This window comes from Ammospiza caudacuta, chromosome 8, assembly GCF_027887145.1.
Source record: "Ammospiza caudacuta isolate bAmmCau1 chromosome 8, bAmmCau1.pri, whole genome shotgun sequence".
Taxonomy (NCBI): Eukaryota; Metazoa; Chordata; class Aves; order Passeriformes; family Passerellidae; genus Ammospiza; species Ammospiza caudacuta.
In genome coordinates, this window is record NC_080600.1 from 12,993,818 (window position 1) to 13,018,849 (window position 25,032).

The 25,032-nt window shown below is 37.9% G+C and overlaps 1 protein-coding gene across 1 annotated transcript in view; it reads right to left on the reverse strand.

The window, feature by feature from the left end:
- Positions 1-8,777, reverse strand: part of TFPI (tissue factor pathway inhibitor) — a 57,725-nt gene extending 48,948 nt beyond the window's left edge. Inside the window, exons 1-2 of the mRNA XM_058809681.1 lie at positions 8,692-8,777; positions 8,159-8,264 (exon numbers count right to left, since the gene is read on the reverse strand). The gene's annotated coding sequence lies outside the window, so the exon portion shown is untranslated. The remainder of the gene's footprint in view (positions 1-8,158; positions 8,265-8,691) is intronic.
- Positions 8,778-25,032: the final 16,255 nt, after the last annotated feature.

Below are 25,032 nucleotides of genomic sequence, written 5' to 3' on the forward strand. Positions count from 1 at the left end.
TGCTGTGCAGAGGGTGAGCCCTTGCAGTGCTTTCAGCACCCTTGATTAGAAACACCAATTTGATGGCCAAGGAGTGAAGGCACTTGGAGCCCCATAACTCTCAAGGCAAGGGAGGAGGCTCACAGTGATATAGTTCTGGAGAGCTGAAGCACATCTTCAGGAAACACTCTTTATTCATTGGACCAGTATGTTATTCCTTTCCACAAGCTCCCCAAGGTCGTAAAACACAGATTCCATTCCAGAAACACAGAGCAGAGAAGCAGGGCCATTTCCCCCAACTGGCTTTTCTTACAAAGCATGTTTGGAACAATGTGCTCACATTGCTGGCTGGATGTCAAGAACCACATTCTTCACACACAACCACACTATAAGGTAATTTCTTTTGCTGGATCGCTCACATAATGTAAATAAAAATACTGGAAACTTCAGTAGATATTACTTTTATGAAGTAAAGTCTGTGGTTCTTGCTTGTCACCATTAATGAGAGCAAACTCCTCTAATCACTGCTGTAGCAGCTTTGTTGGCCAAAAACCAGCTTACTTCTCTCTGACCTTAAAATTGTGTACGTTTTAATTGTTAGGCATTTCATTATAGATAACGAGCCCCAGTGACCCTCACAGAGTGATTAGACAAGCACCATTGCTTGCCATGATCTGAGGGAAGGGCAGACGCTGACAAACCCTGCAGGAACAGAGTTAAAGCTCACCAAGAGGGAGTGTGGAATCTATGGCAGTTTATGGCTCCTGAAGCCCCAAAGCCATGAGGAGCTCCACAACAGAAATATCATCTTTCAAGCCTTGACCATGCCAAGGCATTAAAGCAGGAGCAGAGCAGAAGATTTCCTGCCCAAGGCTCCAACATTGCTCTTCCTCGGTGTTGGACTGCAGCCCAAGGTTTATAACCTAGGTCTGATCCTGCACAGGCTCTTCACTTGGACCCTCCCCACTCCACCCACAGCAACATCTGCTCCTAGCCAGGCACTAGAGGGTTTGAGCAAAAGGACTGCTTCTGCTTTGGGTTGCAGGAGTGCCACAGACTCTTTCTGGAGAATAACATCTTTTTAAACTGTTCTTGCAAAGATCACTTAACTTCTCGTTGTCGCCATATCCATTAAAAATAAACAAAACCACAACAAGCAAGGGCTGCCTATCCCTCTTTTAGATTTTTCATGGTTTTATGTTTCTTCCTTTCTCCCTTGTCTCTTCAATACCTTACCAACTGAAAAGATCTTGTAGCAATATTTACAGCAGATTTTTTTTTTATCCAAAGGCAAATATAAAGCACAACACAAGAACTGTGTCTGTACAATTGTAAAGATATCTGCAGAAACAAATGGCATCTCCTACAGAAAGCTGCAGGAACAGCTATTATAACTAAATATCACTTGCTACAAAACACAAAGATCTGCCAGTGATGTTTCCTCATATCATCTGCTACCAATCCTGTTCACTGTCATAAAAGGGACAATCCCTTCTATGGTCCTGACAAATTCTCTTTCTACTGCCTATAGTGCTTGACTAGGAAGAACAAACACTTCTGTCCTCTTCTTTGCAACCATTAGGGACAGAGAATTTAAAAAAAAAAAAAACACACAGAAAAAAACCCCATAAAACCTAACAAAAGCCCTTTGTTTAAGCTATATGTAAATTTAGAGTTCTGCATAAAATATTAAAATGAAATTCAGTGGGCACTGGCATAATGGGACAATTTTCCTTCAGAGATCTCATGCATTTGTGACTTCTGGGATATTATTTCCTCTGAGAAAACCAGGCAACCTAAGATCTCATATCTTCTCTTTTTCAAAAGGCCAGTAATTCTGACACTCTTTCCCAATTCAAAAACATGAATCATTCCATGTAAAGAGACACTGGATCCAAAAATGTACCAGGCACCTATAAATCTTAGCCAGATTTGAATAAGTTTAAGGGTGAAGGCAGATTCTGCAGCTTTAATCAATAAAAACACTTTCTAAAGTACAGAAAACCCACCTATTTTGAGCGAAAATTTGACATTATTAAAAACCTTTAATTTTTCTCCCAGTCCCTTGTTACAGGAAGAGGCAAAGCCTGCAAAACTTGCACTGTTTGTGAAGACTGCATCTCATGAAGCTTCCTCTCATGCTCTCTGATCATGCAGTTTCATGCTAAATATTTCTTCAATAAAGCAAATTTATTGTTATATCTCATAGATATTACATAGAATGCTACTACATTTTTGAACCAAGCTGAAAGCTGAAAAATGTTTGTAAGAGCAGTTATGCAGTTGTCACAAACAGCCTCACTTTCAATTAATGCAGAATCCGTTTGTGAATCCTGCCATGGATCTAAGTAGATTTCCTTTAAATACCTATAGATGGTGCTGAAATACAACTGTTCCTTAAAAAAAGCAACAATCACAAAGTCACTGTAGCACAGCTATCCACTAAAATGGGTTTTAGTCCTGGCTGTGCAGATTTACCTCAGGGAAACACAGCTGAATCACAGTTTGAGTGCATTACTGGTGTTTTCCTCGGGTACTTATCAGAACAGATGTCCCTCACATGGCCATGATGCCTTATAACCAAGACTAGTGGCAAAAAATGAGGCTATTTTTTTTAATTGATGGAAATACCCAATAAAAACAACAGGACCTGTGAACACATAGCTATCCTGACCATGGCATAACTAGAAAGGAAAAGAAACATAAACATGTTCGTCTAAGAATTTCCCTTTCAGGTTGCACAGTTCACCCTGATAATCACAAATTTTGCCATTCAGTATCAATAATGACAATGAAGCTGCTAACAGTTGTCTGGGCATCAGCCCAGTTTGCTGAAATGAAGCAGAACTAACTGGCTTCTCCACAAACATATAATGGAAAAGAACAAAATTTTTGCCAGGCATAATTAACATGTGGTAACGTGATAATCAGCACCAGATGAATCCATACTTTCTGATCTCAAAAAATGCATAGTAATTCCACACTGGTGCTTATTAATAGAGAAACTGAAGTGCTAATGATTGCAAACATAGTTTATGGTAAAAGTCATAGCTTGAGCCATTTCCTGTAATGCTAAAACTGAACAATTTCCAAATTCTATTCAGCCTTGTAAAAGATGAGACAAGTTACAGTAATAAAATAAATTTAATATTTCTATATTTTTAAAAATATAAATAGTGCACAGTGAAAAAATGTGGCATCAAAAATTTGCATAAATAGTTAAATGCTTACAAAGTTTTTGAACAGAGGTTCATGTACATCACATAAAACAACTGAATGACATAAAACATGAAAGTTAAGAGAATACTTAGTACCTGAACACATCTCTGTCCATTTTAAAAGTCAAAACATGCAGAACACCAAACTTCCTCTCCATCTTGCACCATAAACTGCAAGTCACAGAAGTGTTTTTGCTCTGTTCATTATAAAACCCACAAAACACAAGAAGCTATGCTCACCTCTCCAGTCTATCCCCTCAAATTTTCTCTCAACAAGAGGAAAAAACTAATACCATACACTATGTTTCTAAAAGAATGGAAAAAACTTTAAAAGCAGTATGAAATTTGATACTTATTCTTGCATTCCTTTAGTTGCCAATTTAAGCTACTTTCAGAAAACAAAAAAAAAACAGTTTGCATGGGAAGTAGAGGTGTACATCACTACAAGATGAACATCACCCTTTCACTCAGCATGTTCTTTTGGTTAAGATGTAATCCATGTTTTCTTCTTCCTCTACCATCTTCCAGGCATTCCAGCTTCCTTGTGGCTAATTTAGAAGTGTAAACCCAGTGTAAGATGATTTGGATGCAGTGCAGCACACACAGACAGGTTGAAAACAGGATATGACACCCACAGAGACCATGCTGCTTCACAGCTAAGGCAGACTCTTGCTCTACACATACAAGGATATTCAGGCCTAGTTTTGAAATGGAAATATAAACAAATATTAATTTTTTTCCGGGCCATCTCACTGAAAAAAGTTGCGAGCCTGCATAGGATGAACAACTCAATTATTTCCTTAGAAAATCCTTCCCTATATTCATCCACCTCTCCTCAGAATTTTTTGATTTGGAGAGCATTGTTAGTCTTAAATTTTGCTTCCTAATGTCTTCCCAGACTGGGGTCACATATCTTAGTAGGAAACATTAGACTACAAATTGGTTGTAGTAGAGAAAAATAATTCTTGAGAAAAACAAGAGAAGCAACGTCTGCCGTCTATTTTCTTATCTTTGGAAAACTTCTATAAACACAGAAAACTGATTTAAGTTGCTTAAAGAAGCTGAAAGAATGTGGAATTCCTCAGAATATGAGTAGTTTTAATCTCCCCCAGCAAAAGGTAGACAGCATAAATCATACATTGTGGTTAATGTATAAAGTTATACTTAATCATATCTCTGTTAAGTAGTTTGATTACACAGGGAGTATTTAAGCTAACATGAACAAGTCATTAGATTAGATAAGGGAGCATTATTTGGCAACATTTTGATTAATTCAAGTTGTTAGGGAAAGGACTTCAAAATGTCCAAGTATAGTGCTAGAGAATGCTCTGACACAGATCAACCATTCCATAGGCAGACAGCCACAAATCCAAATGCAGGCACTTGTAATGATGTATTTGTATTGGGATTGTAGCTCAATATTGTCTCTAGAATCAGAAAATCTAAGACAAAATTATTAAAAAGTAAATAAATTCAAAACCCTACAGACTCAGAGTTGCAGCTGTACTTGACAGGTTCATTTCACAACAGGCATGTTTCAGGGTTGCTGCATTTGAAGGTTTAGTAAGGTAATCACAAAGACCTGGTGGGTGGAGTGGTCATACCCACACACACAGGGTGAAAGATCCTCCAGCAGGGGAGTGGTCACTGGGTGATCTTTCTCTTCCAAACCAAACCATCCATGCCAGGCTGGAAACCTGGCTCAATTATGTATTTTATCAGTTTAGCAACAAGCCAACTCTGAGCTGGCAGCTACATTACAAGTCCACCCTAAAATGTGAAATGCCAAAACCTCTCATTTGGCCCATTCTGTATACACAGTCTCTGACAGGGGACTACATTTTGTACCTCCAGACACATTTAGGGTGGAAAAAGGAAACAGCTGGCACATATGTAGCCATTAATCTGAGAAGCTGAGGGAGAACAAGGCAGTAACTGCAACCAGATTTGAGCCATCAGCACTGAAGATGGAGCTTTATCTAAACTCTTGTTGTTTTTCATGTTATAAAAGATCCAGTGATCTCATTTGTGAAATTCTCACTGCCAACGGCTCAGACAGGATATTCCATTGACTCCTTGCTTTTTCAATGTCCTCTGAACCTACTTGCAAGTGGCAGCAATGTGGGACTGTCACTTCCCTTGCCTGCCTTACTGCGCCTGGTTTCTCTTCACTCTGGGAAAAAAAAAAAATGCCTTTTCCTTCTCCTAACAAGGCAATACATTTTCTTGAGGCAATGCTGCATTTCACAGCTCAAATGCTCATCAGTTTAAAAATTCCCTGCCTCCCAAAGGTGGACATCCTCCTACATCTCCCAGCCTCCCACACGCTGCTTTTTCCCGTGGTTTCCATGCACCCGGCTGTCCTCACTCAACTCTGATCTCAGCAAAGATAATCAACAATCTTCTTCAAACAAAAGGGAGAGGATCACATAGTGAGGCTCCAGCAGCATCACTTTCAGTTTCCTTATTTCACAGCACATCTAGATGTAGATAATTTAGATAATTCTCAAGTTTGCAAGCCCTCATCTGCCACTATAAAAACCTTTAAAAACAAACACTTGTGTTTTAAATGCAATTGCAGCTGGAAATGACCAGCAAACCTGCCTTTCTCACCTTCTTGTTCCCTCTTGCATAGTAAATACCCCAGTGGTTTTTGGAGGTTTTTTCTCCCTTATTGCTTTCAGAAATATCATGTAACTCTCCACTACCTTTTCTGCACACCCCCACACTCCAGAGTCACTACATGATTATGATCAGCATAAAAACATAAAACCTACTCCTCCCATCAGCCCTCCTGCTACCCTGCCTACACATGGGCTGTTTATAGAAATCAGCTGCTCAATCAAGGAATCTCTATCAGCTGGTACAAAAGCTCTCAAAATGTGACACAACCACCATGTATTTATTTAAAAAAAAACACATATTAGCTAAGAGATAGAAATGTTGTGCCATTTTTTCCCAAGTTCACACTATCTCACAATTTTATTCATGGCATGGGAGTTAAACTCTCATTACTCAGGCAGGGGAACACCAAACTGACTGTAAGGAAAAACAGGTCACATTTCTAGGGGAGGCTGCTTGGCAATGAATCTTCTTAAACCATTCTACTAAGTCATTGCAGAACAAAAAAAGTGCTCTTCACTACAGAACAATTTTACCAAATTTAAAAATGGAATTTATTAATTAAGTTACAAGCTGGACAGTTTTCACTCCTATCCAATGGGTTAATCTCAGATTGAAGTCTGAACTCATTCAAACCAACTTACTGGGCACAATCCTGCCTGTTAATGGCAAGGCAGCACAGAAGTAGAAGAAAGGCCAAAATTAAAATATTCATATTAATTATCATGGCATTATCTTAAAATACACATAAAATTCTGCTCTCCAACTGTAACATACCTATTTTTCTTGAATAATGTAATTGCTGGTGAACAAATAACTCTTTCCAATGCTCATGTGCCCTTTCTCTAAAAGGCCTTGAAAAGGTTATTGTCACAAAAAGAATGTCAAACCTAAGCAAGACAAAAAATGTAGCCAGATAAAAGCTGCTGAAAAAACTTTTCTTTTTTCTTTCTACTCTATAAATCCATGTTTTAGTCAGTCTGGCCAACTTTGGTGCCTAATTCTGCAAAGCACTAGCATCCTAACTAAATAAGATTCCATCAAGGGAGAGCGAAAGAAAGAATCAGTCCATATACTCAGGCCTTGGGGTTGGTCAGAAGTGATTAAGTAAATGTTTATCAATTTTTGTGTATTTTTATAGTGGGAGAAAAATAGGTAAAGACAAAGGAGCACTATGCAACACTTGTCCTTTAACAACTTTGTCCAGCACAGTTCATGAGAACTCTGCTAAAATAATCTGTCATTATCTAATCATTTGATCATCAGCAACCACAAGAAACAAGAGAAAGTTTAAGCAGCAGTGACTTTCACAGGCCAAACTGGAGGGAATGGGAGTTTTGTGGATTGCCCCAGAATCTGCACAGGAAAGAAAATCCTGAGCCTTAAACACATTGTCTCATCAATATTCTATGAATGGTTTTACTTCCACTCTTGGAAAATAATAAATGCTTTGCTCTATTCTAATGATTAACTGGAAAGCAATGCACAGTTCTGCTAAACACACTCAGTATTCACATCTAGTCTCCCAGGACTAGGTAGAGAATAAAACCACTCCTTATATTGCATCTGGTGTTATAACTGAGATTTTCATTCATTCTATCACTTCCCATTAACCCAGGCTGGGGTCAGACTGTTGTAGCATTGTGCTTATGAACACAAAAGTTACTCTGTTTACTAGAAATGCTCCCCAAAGCCTACTTAAAGCGATTAAACTGTTCAAATATTCATGTGGGTTATTGTTCATTTTACTTTTAATATATTAACACCTAGACAAAAAGGTGTTCTCATACTCAAAACAGAAACATTTTTTCCTTACCTTCAAAGAGTTTACTTCGCAGTTTACATACATGGCAAACAGATGCTGCTACCCTGATTTACTCATAACACACTGTGATGGTATCTAGAGAAGCACAGAGCAGACTTGTGTGGCTTCTACCATCCCTTATCTCTGCTGCAATTCACACTGCTCTGCTTTGCAATACCCGAGGAACACTTTGGGATGCTGGCAGCTACTAATGGAAACATCTCTTCCCTCCTCCTTCTGCCTCAGAGAAGCTAACAGCTTTCATGAGGTACAAAGCAGAACAAAGCCATTGTTTCTGTAATCGCTTCATTAATAACTCATTCCCAGCCACACACAGTTCTGCTTCCTCTCCTATCAGGATGCAGCAGATGCTACAATTCCAAATTATTCAAGAATTTGATTAGCTACTACCCTCATCAGCTGAGCCACTGAACACAGTTAGCTAAGTCTGTCAGGGTGAAAAAAGGGCAGTAAAAGTAAGTTGCAGCCAAAATTTGCAGTATTTCACAAAGCGTTATTTCCATGCACACCTGACCTGAAAACGGGCCCGGCCCATCCCGTTCCTGCAGTTTCCATGGGCTTTTCCCATCGCCTGTGGCTGTTCCGGCAGCTCCTCCACCAGCACGTGTTGGGTGATAACACTGAGGAAAGATAATAAATAAAGACGTGTGAGTAAATTATTAGTTTTTTCAGGTGCTTAGGAAAAATCTGATGGCGATATTGGTGAATCACTGTTCGGCCCCGCTCCTTCCCACAGGACCGCGCTCACCTGGAGATTGCTGAGCTTCAAGCCGCCATCATTCTTAACTTAAACGAGGAAAAAAAAAAGACAAAAAAAACCCCAAAAAACAAAAAAACCCGACAAAATACCCAAACGCACACAAAGAACACAACCCGAACCTTTCCATGAGGAATTAAGCGCAGCAGCTCCCGCTGAACCCCGTTCGGAGCCGGCTGTGGGACTGATGGGGAGCGCCCGGCCCCTCCTGCCTCACAAACCGCCCGCGCCGCTCACCTGCAGTTCATTACCGCAATTAGCCCGCGCGCGGCTCACCTGCAATCAATTACCGCAATTAGCCCGGGGCCGGCCCGGCACTGCCTTCTTCGGGGAAGAACGATGGGACAGACCCCGACCCTGAGGGAGCCAGGACTCCACAGCCCCCCATCCCCGGACACACCGGCACTGCCTCGCCTGGAGGGTGTGATGGTCCTCAAATCGCAGAGAATATGGAAAAAAAGAAAAAGAAACCAAACCAGACCCCTCTTTCTCACGGGATTAAGGGTCACTTTCCAAAGAATCAAGGTTTCAAATATCACCATAAAAGTGTTTTGAAACACGTGGAGAAGAGGTTTTACATAGAATAAGAGAGCAGACTACAGTTGCAGTCACCCTGCTCTGGATGTGGCTCAGTGTGACTCAGTGTTACTGCTTTCACCTGAGTGCCTGAGGCATAACGGGCTCACCTGACAAGACATGGACACCCCAATCAGCACAAGCTGCTCCTCCAAACACACCCCAGGTGACAGCACTGAGCACAGTGGGCTGCAGCCCTGCACTGCCTGATAAACACTGGTGCTAATGTTAATGTGCTCTAATGACTGTATTTCATACATTTTTTGGGGCTCTAGTAACACCTCGTTATGTTCATCATTGCAGTCAGTTTAGCTCCATTATGTAGGTGGAACTCTCACTACGTGCTCTGGTTGTTCGTAGTGTTCAAGCACACTCTGATGCAGGCCAGCTCTGATTAGAAGCAGATTGGTGGAGGATTATTCCAGAGGTAGTTAAACACCACTCAGTAGAATTAATTTCATCCAGTGCCTGAACTACATGTTTAAAATCCCTTTTGCACTTATTGCTTCCCCCATTGCCTACGCTTGATCATTTCTTCTGCCTATGCAGGATGATCCCCAAAATACTGGAGATGATGTGAAGAAGAAAATTGCCTCGCTCACTCCCTTCTCTGTTTTTACCCTACATCCTCTAGTTCAGTCTACAAAAAAAGAGAACATTCACAAGTTCCTTGGTCTTGAACAAAGGCTTGATTTCCATATTCACAAACAGAAATATTTTCAGATTGTTGTAAAGATTTTGGTGGGAAGCTGTGGTTTACCTCCAGAAGCAGAGTTTAGGTAAGGCGCTGAGCTATGTCAGTGAGAGGAGCTGAAGGGTTTGGGTTTCCTCAGCAGAGTCCAGAAGAGTTTGCAGTGAGCAGAATGGTTTGACCAGGAGGAATTGAGGTGGTACTGTTTGGGCAGGAAACAGTGAATTATTCACAAGAGCATTTTGGGGGACAGCTGGTACAAATAGACATAAAGAGTGTAACAGCTGATTCCCTGGGCAAAAAGGGCTGAAGAATCAGGTGAGAAATCCAGCAAATCCTTTGGGTGAAGGAGCAGCATGAAACAGAGAGGACTTGAAGGAAGAGCAGTGTGTGGAGAAGCAAAAAGCTGAGGAAAATGTTCACTGAAAAGCTGATAAAAGATGAAGGTTACTGTGTGAGGGGCTAGGTCTAAGCTGGTAAGTGTGTGAAGCAGGAGACAGGATGAAAATCCCAGTAGGAAATGCCAAAGCAGCTTTCTTGACCACTGCTGACAGTTGCTCTGGGTGCTAAGTAAATTTCACTAGAGCTGAGTCAAGGGCTCTGCCTCATGGTTTGAAAAAATAGCATTGCATCAAGGAAAGAAAACAATCTTCACAGACTTTACAAGACCACCTAGGAACAAGAGTTTTGAATTACACTTAGAAAAGCAGTAATTCCTAAAAAATTGAGAAAGCAAGTCTTAAGCTCCCAGCTTAAACCTTTTTATTATTTTGTATCCTCACAGCACAAGAACAAATATGGGACTGAGACTGAGAGAAAATGCTCAAGAAAACAGAGCAAAAAAGTAGAAAGAAGTCGCTACTCAGGACCTGAGGAGCCCTTTGAAGGACAGAGCAGTGTGGACAGCTTTGTTATACAGGGTGAGAGATGCCTCCTTTTTGTGCCTTGGTTTTGGCTGCTTTAATGAGCAGCACAGAAGGAAGACTCTGGAAGGATGGAAAAAGTCAATAAGTATTTTTCCTTCTGGTACCACCACTTCTCCAGTCCTAGAAAATTTGCTCAGAGTCATGGACCTCTGTTCTCTGCCTTATCCCTGGTCAGCAGATGAAGTCCTGCCCTGGGGACTCTGCAGCTGCTCCCAGAGGTGAAGGAGTGGAAAACACTGTATAAGCAATAAGAAAAATATCTTGATGTAATAATCATATGTTCAAAACAACAACAACAACAAAATTCCAGCAAGTGTTTCGGGCAGTAATGCACCTGTATAATGGATTCCTGATTTATATACCATACCTACTACTCACTTTCAGCTCTGGCAGGAATCAATAATCCTTCACACACAGACTCCATACAAATTCTCCTTACAGGGACCACATCCATAACTAGTATTTGTTTACAGTCATATTATAGAAATGTGAGTAAAATATATTATGGCACTCTGCATAAAGCCTGTAGGCCACATAAAACAAGCATAACTCTCAGTCGTGTCACTTCCCATAACTCAGGCTCTGAAAAGCATGACGAGATTCATCAATTCTTGTTAGTCCTAGTATTAAATAATGTATGAACATATGAATAAACAAAACAAAGAAAAAAATCCAGGTTGGTTTTGTATATGCAAAGTACGCAGAGTTCTAAGAGCTTTATTAATTTATTTTTATAAAATCTCACTCAATGTGGGCTCACTCTGTTTCCCTGATGGAACCAGTGGCATAATGTAATTATTTTCAGTCTGGCCAGCAGTTTAATGAAAATTATGCTACCAACCTGAGTTTACACCCAGTGTAATCCTCCTGTTTAATTTGAGGGTGTTTTTCCTGTGTTTTTTAAACATCTACAAAGAAATTCAGGGAAGAGTATTAATGATATCTGCAGTAGCAAGGGAGTTACCAACACTTTCCTCTCTTCAAATCCAATTGCAAGTTGGAGTCCATAGTCTTAACATTCTGCTTCTTAAAAACTGGTGGCTATCTTGAGAGGTATCCAAGGAATCCCTAAATGGTATTACAACCAGGAAAGATGTATCAGCCTCCAGCATTTTGAGCTGGAGCATAACAGTAATTTTGTTTCCATTAGAAGACATATCACAAAACCAAATTGTTTAAAAACCACTAAACTCAATCAGCCCACACGTTATTCCAAATCTGAAAAATCTATGTAGTTTCATGCTAATGAAATGTAGCTTAATGCTGATATCTTTGTGGAAACACTGCTGTGGAAATAAAGGTAAAAAGAATGCTGCAATGGGACCCAGACGAGTACTAAAATGTAAGGGCTATTTACTAGTAAAATAATAATGGCACATGGAAAAGACTGAAGAAAAACCACATTTTTAATTTACTTATCCTCTTCTATATGCACAGAGCTCACCATCAGAACAATTTGATCAGAGTATAATGGAAATAAATGTATTTTATTCATTCACCAAGCATTTCCTAATTATGTGACACTGTCACTAAGCTGGCTGCTTTTGCTGTGTTTGCTGGTTTTATTTCACACAAAGAATAATAAATACAAATGGTCTCTTTCATATTCCTTCTCAGCATTGTTTGGATATTACTGCTTTTACTCTGAGAATGTCATCTCTTTGAAGAGAATGCTTTTGCCATTCATATACTTCACTGGGAGGAAGATGAGTTAATGTTGTTATAAAATTCCTTGGCATGTGCTGTAAAAACAAGATCATCTAATTTTGTGATAAATAACAATCTACAAGAGGGAAGAGATAGAACTGTCTATTTTCATATCATGCTTTGAAACAGCAATGAAAACAATGCTCAAAGATGCTAGATTTGCAGTCTTAAGGAAATAGGACTCTGTCTGTGAAGATGATGGAGGGGGAGAACCACCCTGTTTTCACAGCACTCCTCATTTTTGTCCAATTGATTTTATAGGAACTACTGATAACCCTTTAATTGTTATTGCTTTCCTGTATAATTAGAGTATCTATATGAAGGATGAAATTGCAGCTGTTAAAGAATTATTCACTAAGTCATCTCCCCAGAAATTTTTTTTTTGATAGCATGAGCTTTTGAGACACACAATTGCTTCATTAATTGATCAATTTTTTTTTTACCCTTGGATATTCCTTGACTTTATTAGGTGATGCTCAGATTGGAGGAGGCCACGTCCTCAGGGCTCATCCCACCAGCTGACCAGTTCTCTTTCTTTATTGACTTTTTCTGAAACATCCTCCAGGACAGGCCCTGTAACTGCTGATTTTGAGGTGTTTCTTGGTTCCATACAAAACCCTTTGAGATTACGTGGAACTAAGAGCAGCTGATGATGACAGAGCTTAGGAAAATTTGCATTAAAAGTTTGTTGTGCATTGGTAAGCTCATGGAAAAACAAAAACCTTCTGTAGAGTTTTAATCAAAGATTGAATGACAGTCCGTTAGGGTACATATTTTGAATAAGTTTTTAAATACCATAGTGCTGGTATAACTTGAAATGCTTAAGTAACTTTCTGACAGTTGCAGAGAAATTCAGTATAATGAGTACAAATTGATATGGCTTTGAGTTTATTTGGTGGAAAAAAACACTGTGTAAAAATTTCATTTTCTAAAGTGATTATCAGCTACTAAATAACTAGTTGAAGTGAATAGTTTAAATTAAGAAAAATGGATAGGTCAAATTTGTGCAAAATTGTTTATCTGGTGTAACCTCAATTCTGTCTAGACTCAAGTAAATCTGTATTTATGCTGCATGAAAACAGCAGTAGCCATCTCACTTTCCTCAATTAGAGATAAGAATGATCCTTTAAGGCCCCCTCCAATGACCATAACTCATGATCAATGGAAAGTTCCTCTTTTGTTGCAATGGAAAACTGTTTACTTCAAAACAAAAGCCAAGAAAATGAATTATCTTATTGTATTTCAAGATGATAGATAATGCAGTGAGTAAATCATTATTGTGGTACTCAGGATGACATCACAGACTTATTAACTGAGATCATAACTATTTTGCGTAGGTTAAGACACGTTTTCTACATTTTGGAGCTTTTTTGACACAATGAAGACTTTAAACTAAATTTTAAATTTTTAAATTTTAATTTAAACTTCCTAAATTTTTTTACTGTATTATTTGGATAACTAAATTAAATATTCTATTAAGGAAAATGATAATAATAGCATAAAGACTGTTATATCTGCATTAAATTTATAGAGGATATGGTGAATTCAGATACTGTGGCTACCCTAAGAGAGAGATTTTTCCTAATCTTCCATGAAATCATATTGTAAATTCTCAAGGGCACTTCCTGCTCCTAGCCCAGTGAGTAGCATAAATACTCTTTGCTCAACTGCTCCTAACCTTGAAAATTTCAATTGATCGTGTATTGGTTGAAATACTTTTAATAAACACAAGCCACTTTGTTGTGTATTAAATTCTGTGCTGTTTATATATGACTAGAGGTGAGCACAGGGACATGGAGCAAAAAGAGTGTGGAGTAAAAAGAGAGAATGAGAACCAGGTTACATAAGAAAGGAAATATAACCATGCATCAATTTTGTCTATTTATTAGAGCAGGCATCTGTGTTCTGTAACAACTAAAACTGGAGATGAGGGAAGAGAAGTTAAGCATGTTATTAGGCAAAGTTTAGTGGAAACAAGCTGCAGAAACAGACTGAGTCATAAAATGTCTCCAGTTCTACTAAGGATAATTTTAGGGTTTTCAGTAGTTTCTTCACTACTTAAAGTTCACCTTAATATTTTCTCACTGCTAACCTCTTCCCAGAGCAAATATTTTTATGGGCTTCTTAATAGTACCTGCAATTGTTGATCCTGGCACAGGGACAAAGGAACAATAGATATTTTAGTGGTTTCCATTGCCATAACTACCTGCTCCCTATCTTTGTTGGCAATGACTAATTAAAAACAAAAACAAGGAAAACACTGACTCAAACTAGAGAGTTTCAGGTTCTTAAGTAATTTGCCTTCAATACAACAGTAACAGAACTTCTCCCTGTGTGGAGATCAATGCTTTAATAGAAAGAGGAGAAAAAAGAGCAGGAAAAAGATCAATAATTCGTAGTTCTTGCTACCACTTTGTTGCCCCAGCTTGTGCTATATACAAACAGGTCAAGCACTGCTTGTTATTACTTGTTGTATTAAAGCACAGCAAGTTCTCTTCAATAGACCTTGCAATTTCTGGGACTCTTCTTCACTTACAATTGAACTGTTTTGATAACAAGAAAAAGAAAATAACCAAATTGAGGGCAGGAAATAAACACAGTAGAATTATGTCTTACATGAGAAAACCCTGGTACAAAAATCATCTTTCTTGTAATTATAAGGAATATGTAGTTACTTGTTTCTTAATTTGCTGTCCATAATGAACAGAAGAAAACAACTTCAAATTTTTTTTCTTATGGCATAGGTAGCCAAAGCAGATTCACTTCCCATGAACAGATTCAAAAGTAAAGTGATCCCTTACTTCTTTATGAGAAGAAAGCCAGTCAGAATGAAAATAATAGACTTTTTTTAGATCCATGTGAGGAAAAAACTAGAATTTACATTATACTTTTGGCACTCAGAGTCTATTTCAACAAGACATGACTGATACTATTAGATGAGAATACAATAACAAACAAACAACCTTTTTCCCTTTTAAAAGAGTTTCTTCTCAAGTATCCACATATTTGCATAATTCAACCCAAATGAATTCTTCTAAAGTATCTTCTAAAACATTTAATGAGCATCTATAGGACAACTATTTTAGTATCTTGATGAAAACCACATAGATCATGCACCAACAACTTCTCCCTCAAGCCACTCAGTCTTTTACCTTTATTATGTTGAAACTGTCTGGAAAAATAAATCATTTATAGAGCACCATTTGCCCTGTGACTGCTTATATCCAGTACAAGATGATTCCCCAGATAGGTAAATGCCGAGCTTTGTTTTTGGCAACAGATCTAAAAGTCTCAGCTTTCTGCTTCACCAAAGATTTAATATTCTTCATTGTTATGCAAAAACCTTAATCAAACATGAATGTGATCAAAGCATCTTTGCTGGTTTTGAAGTGGATGCAGGGAATGGTTATGTGATGATTAGTATGATTTATCTTTGAGAAACTGTTTCAGATTAGGAAAGGAAAAGGCAGTTGCTGCTGAGGCAGTCACTTGGAAGTCACAAAGAAAACAAAATGTACCAGGGTTTGGGTTTGTTCATGCTTTAATCTTTTGTGGCTCAATTACTAAACCTGTGCTCCCAAGGAGCTCTCATTACCTGAGAGCAATAAATTTCTCCAGGCAGAGGTAACACACACTGTAACAAATCCAAACACCCTTTGTCACAGACATATGCTGAGCCTCCAGCACTACTTTCCACGTGAGTTTTCCTTGCTTTGTTTCAGCATTTTCCTGAAACTGGTTCATTCATCTCTTGAGAGCTGAAGACTTGCATGCATTTTAATAATGGTAGTTCTGATAATGCTTTGTTGCAGTTTAAGCCCAAACACAAGATACCACAGAAAGAAAATATACAGAATATCATAGAAATACAGAATGTTCTTACTGCTATCAGGGTACTGTTTCCTCACTAAAATATGCAAAGCTTAGCAGTGCAGAAACAGTTACTTAGAAGGCAAAGTAGCTAACCAGTAGATAATAAGGAATTTTACTCTTTAGCATCCTAGTTACTAAAGAAAAATTTATATCTTTTTGTTTATAGAAACCATTCCTTAGCATTTAGATTATAACTGATCTCTTTCATACATGGGACTGTTTCCAGAGAGATTTAAGGAACTGGGGAGTCATTTCAATTCAAAGACCTTATACATTATATACTTCTTCCCTCCCATTCCTTTGTCTACCAGCACCAGCAGCTCAAGGAATGTGCATTTTCATTTCTTTCAGTATCTCTGTTTGTGAAGAATGGCATTTATTTCAGAAACTACTTACAGATAAAGCTGAGGCAGCTCAACCAAAATAATGCCAGAAATGAACACAGGCATACGTCTGACAGCAACAAAAAACTCAGGTCCAAGTTTCACCTAAAAATAAAAATTGAAATATAGTTCAGTTTAATGAATGACTCTTTAGTGATAGTGAGATCTATACTTCCCATTTTGCCACTAATTTATTGAATTACTGTAGCTGAATTGTTTTCAATTTTACTGCTGCTGTTTACCCATCTTTTTCTCCTCTTTCTCATTCTCATTTATTTAAGACTACAAAGGCTCTTAATGTGTTGTAGCCTGAATTCTCAAAACTGTAAAGCTTCCAGTTACACTTTAGTACTGTAATAATTTTTTAGAGGAAAAAAAATAATTTAAATGGATTTCAATTTTCCCTCTCATTTGTCTCAGTGATCTTTTTGACTCCTGACTGATTTATTCTTGGGCCAAAATATTGGGTTTGTATCAGTGACATAAACTGAATTTGGTTACTAATAAAAAGAATTTAAAGAAACACTTCAAAAACCAAATCAGTTCACTGACACAGCACAAAATACCACATTCCAGTCCCAACAGCTATTTTGCCTTTCTAGATGCATTTTCTACTAGTATTAGGATATTGTAGTTCTCATTTTCTATCTCAAACTTTTAAATTCAAACTTCTCAAGCGCTAAGTTTTGTTAGTTTCACCATGAATTTCATCTGAGATGCAGATAAGGTATAAAAAAAGTGATCAAGGTATCAGAAAAATTGCCACCATTATATTTCCTAATAAGTTATATGTGATAATCAGACAGACATTCTTATTTTTCAGGGGTTCTGACCAAAAAATTCCCCTGGGTGCTGGGAGGTGATAGAAGGTTGTGTCACTCATAAGGTCATATAAGATCCCTATGATTATATTATTTTTTTTATTATCCTTGGGTAATTTTTCCCTAGTTCTCTTCTCTCCTCCCCTCCCTCTATTAATTTAATATTTATTGTTCTAATGGACAGTCCTGCTGGGCATCATGGCATGAGGAAAGGTGGGTAACCTTGTTACTCTTAATCTGTAATTATAATGTAGCAGAATGAGACATTCTGCTGACATTTCTTCCTAATTCTGAAAACCACTGATTCAGAACTACTTAAGATAATGACGCTAATGGACATTCTTGGCATAATTCATATTTCTGTTAGGTGATTTTTTTTTTTCATTTCTTAGTTTCAGTGTTTCTATGATAACCCTCATTTAGGATTGGAAGAAGAAAATCTGTGATAATCAGAGCCAGTGGAACTAAACCTCATGCTTACAAGCAAAAGTAGTATATTAAATTCAAATTACCTTGGACAAAATACAGGACAAAGCATTCTGATTTTCCCTTCGCTGCTCCTTTAAAGTTAATTTTTGTAAACTTGTGTAGCCCTTGTGTACAATACACATTTGGCCTTATAAAACATTAATCACAAACCTTAGCTTTTGCACAGTGATACTGATGATTGCAAATTAAGGTCAAATGTGATCATTCATCAGCTGTGTAAAATTCTGTTAACTGATTTACCCGAATAAAAAGCTAAAATTCTGAAGACCAATTGGTTTTGTTTCAATAGAAGAACACAAAAAATGTTAACATAGTGTCTCAAGGTACTATTTCCTTACTTGGCACACATACATTTTGGAAGGACAGAATGATTTCTGTCTGTGTATCAGAAGATGATTCACTGCTAAACTTCCTGACAACTACTGCTAATCCATTTTATTGCAAAAAAATAACACCCTGTAATTTAAAAACTTTTTTAGATTTCACTTGCACCCTAATGGAGATCTAAAAAGTTAATTGCTTTAGTAATTGCAATCTTGATCAATAGGAAAAAAATTAAATCTGTCATTTACAAATGTTTTTCTTTATTCTACAGCAAATTAAGTCATCTTGATGCTCTGGAAAGTGTCAGTCTTTTATTGCAAAGAAAAAACTAATGTAGTAGGTTTGCTTGTGGCTTTCAGATAGCAATTATACTGAAGTATTTAATGTATCACAGCAATTATTTTCAGTTCTTCAAAGTTACCTATCATTTTTTTTATGAAATACTGCTTTACAACATGAAAGAGGGGAGAATCTGAAATTAGAATCATGCTCTTTATTATTATCTTCAATCATAAGAGAAAAATATCATCGTTTATGACTTTAAAAACCCAAAAAGTTGGGGCTTTTTCCAGAGATCTCTGGACATCACCGACAAAGGTCTAAGAAGGCAATTTTGAGGCAGTAGTGTGACAGAGAACAAATGAAACATTTAGGATGATCATTGGGAATGTTTTACTAATGCTGAGATCTGCTAAATTCCAGAGAGTCTCCCTGAAGAAAAGGCTGCAGCCTGTTCAACAGGAACTGATGGAATATCAACACTTGAGAGCACATCACAGCAAACAAGTCAATATTGAATGCAGTGATGAAAATGCATCAGTGTTGTGTTTTTAAATATCTGAGAAAATGGAGAAATAAGCAGCCACTTGTGGCACACATCAGAGTTTCAAGGATGGATGCAGCAGATTCATCTGCATATCCAGAAATATTCACTGCTACAAAACACTCCTGTGCTGGAAGAAAAGAAAGTCTCAATATAATTGATCCCAGCATAGCTTCCATAATTTTGTTTTGAAGAATCATTTCAGATGAATGATTTCAACAATCATTGCATTGGGTATGTTGCAATACAATCTATACTGCAAAATTTTATCTTTTAGTAAGTCTACACAGTCATTAACTTCAACCAGCTATTATACTATACTCCTTAATGTTCTATTTTCTGTTACAGAATTTTTCATTGAAAAGTTTAATAAAAAACTTGAAATATCAAATTACATAAGTGACACTGGAAAATCAACTTTCTAAAGAAGTTTGCCAATCTGTGGCAGTTAACCTCTACTTATAAGAAAAGACAGAGGCCAGCTTCACTTTCAAGAAGGTGAGTTTTATTTCATGTAGAGCCATAAGAAGTGCATGAATAATACACACCAATATAATATTATTGTGCTTAAGGGAGGACAGCCCTCTAACATGAACAATTATTTCTCTGGTAGTGATTTTCATTGGCCCTGAGGGATGGTTTTCTTTTAATTGCACCTAATGAGCTGGCTAGACTATCAGTTCTCTCATTTCCACACAAATTAGCTCTTGCATAACTAGAATACTGAGGGGATGAGAGAGAGCAGAAAACAGCTCCAATTTCCACATCACCAGAGCTATCAGAAAAATGCCAGCACTTCCATTTAGGTAAGATTTTTTAAAAAGTGGAATTCTACCATCAAATAGTACAAAGCCTCTTTAATGGACAGTATCTCATGAGCACATTCCCAGATTTGTATGAAAAGAAAAAAAAAAGGAAATGGAAAGGTGAATGCACTTAGAATCATTTTAGATGCATTTCTAAGTTGCTGGGTGATATCTTACTGCCACTTCAAAGTAAGGCATTTCAATCATTGTCCCAGCACAGGGTTAATAACACAGAACCATATTCTCACGTGATGAAGACTGTTCTTACTCCAGTGAAACTACTTTAAAAACAAGCAGAAGATCTGATTCTGAAAATCCCTTAGAAGTCAGTGAGCCAGCAGTATGACTATTATTTGAGATAGAGAGTTGAAAGTTTCCCTAGAATCACAGTGAAAATGTGAGTAGCCATAGTTTGAATCCAAGTAATTTAAAATCTTACATCACCATCAGTGGCATCAAATTTAAGAGCTAGTACTTTGCATAAAGATCAAGCAAAATCCTAATGACTGAAGAACAAGCCAAAAGTTCACACTGATCTCTCTTTATTTTTCTGGGCAGTAAAATTAAACTTCATTAAACATAATGAACACCATGAAAGTTCTGTAAGCACATGAATTCACACACCAAAAGCTTTCTGAAAGACAATATTCACAGAGGCAGACGTCTCCAGATTCCCTCTCGTGAAAGATTTCAGCTATGCTCAGCAGATCTTTTTTTGTCTGCTGCAACAGTGGCTTTGATGGGACAGTGCCTGTGCAAGACCTGATCCTGTGGGATGACAAGTGTCTTGTTTTAGTCAAGGGCTTGAGTGTGGTGTGTTGGGTGACTCTTGGAAAGAGTCTGATGTCCTACTGCCGGCAAATCTCTGCTCCTGAGCATTTTAGCTTCTGTTCTTGAGCCTAAACTCCTCTAAGGTAATGAAAGCCTGTAAGTGAATTTAACATCACTTGTTACAGCTTTGCTGTTTGGTTAGGTGTCCCTTGACTCTACTGCTTTTACAATGTGCTATGGCTTTTCAAGAGGCTGTTTTCACCCAAGTACCACTCAGTTGACTTAACTTCATATCCACTAAACTGTGTGTTATCAGATGCTCCAGTGTTAAGGACACTGCAAAAGTGGTGGTTTCAAATAATCACATTACAAGTAATTGTCTCTCTCACCATCCTATCTTCTAGTAATGAAGAGAATGAACATCAGAAATTCTGTTTATTATATCAAAATATTTTTCCCCCCATATTCAGCATAAACAAATGTATGTATAGACTCAGGGGAGTAATTCTTGTTAGGTCACCAAAACCTTTCTCTTTTAATTGGTGTAATATGAAGACAAATCTTGCCATCAGTTGCCCACTGTTCATCCAAAGCAAGCATAACAACAATTAAAACACGCAAATTCCCCAAGAGTGAGATTTATATATTGAAATTACATTTAGCTCTGGACTTGGAAACAACTTTTTTATTGCTTTAGGATTGCATGTGCAACTACTAAGAGACTTGGAGGTTTACATTCAACTTTTAAATCATGCACTTGTACTGCAAAATAACCTCTATTTCTAGGATTTGCCTGATCCCTTTTGAGTTTGGTTTTGTCTACTTTACAGTGGCTTTCCATAAATAAGGATATAAAACCTCCTATGCTTGAATTAAACACACAGTTCCTTCCTCTATTTGATCATATAATCTTGTTTGTCTCAGAACCTGTGAAACAGAAAGCACTGGTCACAACTTTGGACTAAAAACATTCCTCTATGCAGCAGCTATCAGTCACCAGTTCTGTGCAAAACATTATTGTAAGGGCTTCTTGCAAATTCACCTATCCCTGCTAACTGTTAATGGAAAACTGCAGATTTTTAATGAGTGTGATTCAAGCTTCAGAGAAAATTGGTACATTTATTCAGGTACATTTAATAGCTAATGAATCAAATGTAAAAACACATTTCAGTGATTGCACTTATGAAACACTGCACTAGAAAATAACATTAGAGGTCTCACTCTGAAGCTGATTTATCAGACAAAATACCCTTCACTGACATAAGCAGAGATAAAATGGGATCAAACTGCATCTCTTCAACTTTCCAGCTGTTAGAAAAAGTGGTGATATGGAGCTCACTGTCACAGAGATGATGAAACTTTCTGATTTCAGTACATAAAGTACAGTATATATAGTGGAGAACATACACAGTGAAGTGTGTATATTCTGGAGAAAGTGAGCATGAATTCATGGCAGGACACAAGTCCGCTTACACTGGTGAGGAATGGTGTCCCTATTGCCTTGGATGGTGACCCATGACTGTGAGATCCCTGCCTGCCTCGGGTATGATAATGCCACATAAAAACTTGTCTCATAGTTGTCTTCATTTATGTTGAAAAATAGGAAAGTGAAAAATAAGATCTGTCCTAATTCAATAATGTATGCCATGCACTGCTTTGAATAGTGCTCACCTGTGATATGACATTCAATAGATGACATCTTTGATACAGGAGGATGCATTTCCTGCCCTGGACAAACTTCAGCTCAATCATTCTCAGGCAGAGACAGTGGCCTTGTAAGCTGGCATTCTTTGATGCATGTTTTCCTTCCGTGAATAAATCTGGACCGTCAGAGTTTAGTTACATGGCTTGTGTCAGACATTTTTCACTGTGTTCATTTATGTCTGGCAGTAGCAGTGCTGCTGCACAGCATATCTGTGTGGGGTCAGGCAGCTCCTTTCTGAACAGGAATCCTGAATGTTTGGGTACTCTGAGGCAGAGATCTTTTGTGGGCAGTTATGCCTCTCCTCTTCCAACACTTTCCAAATACATTCACTTCAGGCACACTTATAGAAAACTCTTGTGAGAGATGCAAGCTCTGCAGTTCAAGCAAATTGTGAGTTATTGTCCCCAGCTGTCCCCTTCAGGAACTCAGAAAGACTGAACACAGACACCCTCAAGAGGCTGGGAAAGGGTTAACTTCACTAGTCTCATGAAACCTGGCAGCTGACAGAAGACTCAAGAGGGAGGATGGACCTTGGTCTCTCCTTATTTTAATTAAAATATAAAAGTCACATAGTATCTTCCCTTATCAAATTCACGGAGATATGATTCTCCCATGAATTATAAAGTCTTTCTTTACAGCCATATCTGAGCAAAACGTGCTTATTAAAAATCAAGCTGTCTAAAATACCTCATATAGCTCAGAACTGCAGAACAGAGTCCATCTGAAGAGCTACATTTCTCTTCAGAGCTGAACGCTCTATTGGTGCTTTTGCAAAAGCCAGAAAAGAAATTAAATGTCAGTTACTGAGAGACTGGAATTGATCAATATCATATATAATTGTACTTTCAAAACAAAAATAGGAAGAAACTGCAGCTTTGATATTGGAGTCTGGGCTTCAAAAGGACTTATAATTAATAATGGAATTTTCTTTAAAAGTTGGTTTTATCTGTCACAGAGAACAGGCATACTTTACTAGAAAGCCTGCTAGCTCAACACTAGCTCTCAAACCAGATGGACCTCCCCAGGTAAAGATCTGTGTTGTTAAAGACCACTAGATTAAATTTGTTTGGATCTCTCATTAGCTGGATTCATAATGCATCTTGGGATTTTTTTCCATCTGAAAGGAAGGTAAGAGTTGATTTCTATTCACCTGCTCATCCTTCTATTGATAAAAAAAATAACATGCATATGTTATCCAGATTTAATTAAAATTAATTTAAATTGTAACTTAGACCTGTGGGTGTTGTTCCACAGTATTTCTGTTTATTCATCCCCCTACAGGCATGGCCTTGATCATGAAATACACAGAGGAACACTTTGAGAAATCCACTGGTGAGGAAAACTTGCAGCACTTCGTTGGAGAGGTTACCCCATGTCACAGCTCATTTCTGCAAGCCAAGCCTTGGTGTCTGTAAGAATGAAAAAAGAAGTTTTCAATTTGTGAGGAGTTCCATTCCCTTCAGCAGCTCCCAAGAGCTGCGCTGTGTTGAGAAAAGGTAAAGATCCTTCAGTGATATCAGGTACACGTATCTCAGCTGCTTTTGCTAGGGTAGAAGATAAAGTTTGCCACACCGATTGGAACAAAAAGACAAGTTCCTTGCTCTTTTCAGTCTTTTTGTTAGAGATTAATCCATGCAAGTAACAGAGAGGGAGAAACAAAATCTGAGTCACACAGTGAGAAAGAGTTTGTGAGGGAGCTAAAAGTAATCTCCACATTAAAATTGTTAGCCCATTTTTATACACAGAGGCAATGTAAAAAGGGAGCTCAGGGACCATTGGAAGTTATGGACGGTTCAGGCCTATCTATAGTTTTGACTTTTCAAGGTGTGACTCAATATTTTTGAAGATCAGGTTTTTGATATTCAAGTTTGAATATCAAGGGTTTTTTTGAAGATCTGTTTTGATCACTCAGAGTTTAGTCTAATTCTAGGCAGGTAAGCTCCACTAAAGCTGCTGCTGGCACATGGATGCACACTTGTTGAATGGGAAGGCTTTCCATGCGTTTCCTGACTTGGTTTCAAGTGCTATTGTAAGAATTTATCTTGATCATAAATCTTTTTTCACTGATGGGAATCCGGTGGAATACCCACCCTAGGGGGTCTTGAATTTGGAGAAAATACTAAGAGGTCTGTGATATGCAGAAATATTTTTAAAATACTTTGAAGCATACTACTTGGGAGCACAATTTTTTACTTCTTCTCTCTCAAGCAGGTGAGCAGCTAATTTTTATTGCCACTGGGTATCCAAAAGGACATCTGGTGTGCTCAGGAGCCAATGTAATCAGAAAGTGCTCTCCAAAGAGAGATGATCGCTGTCTCCTCCTGTGATATGGGAAGGCAAATTGGAACAATTGTTTTCTGTTACTTTTCAAAAATCACATATTTTCCAGCAGACTGTCAGAAGTATGATTTAAGACAGCAGCATCTTGTAAGGATTCAGCCTGAGAATTAAAATATATATTATTTAACACCCAGTTTATGCATTGAGGTAGTGTTGTAAAAGATCAGCCAAAGAAGATTGAAAAGAGGTTAATTTAACACACACACAGCTTGGACTGCTAACAATAAACATGATTGATGAGGACTGGCTCATAAAGAAGCAGAGCTGCAGTCAGCATGGACCTTGTGAAATAACTCCAAGTCTCTCCCAAGGGGGAGTTCTGTCCTACTTCAGCCAAGTGGACTTTGAAAACTTTATGATAAAAGTCTTCCCTGTGCCGACTTTATTTTTCTCCAC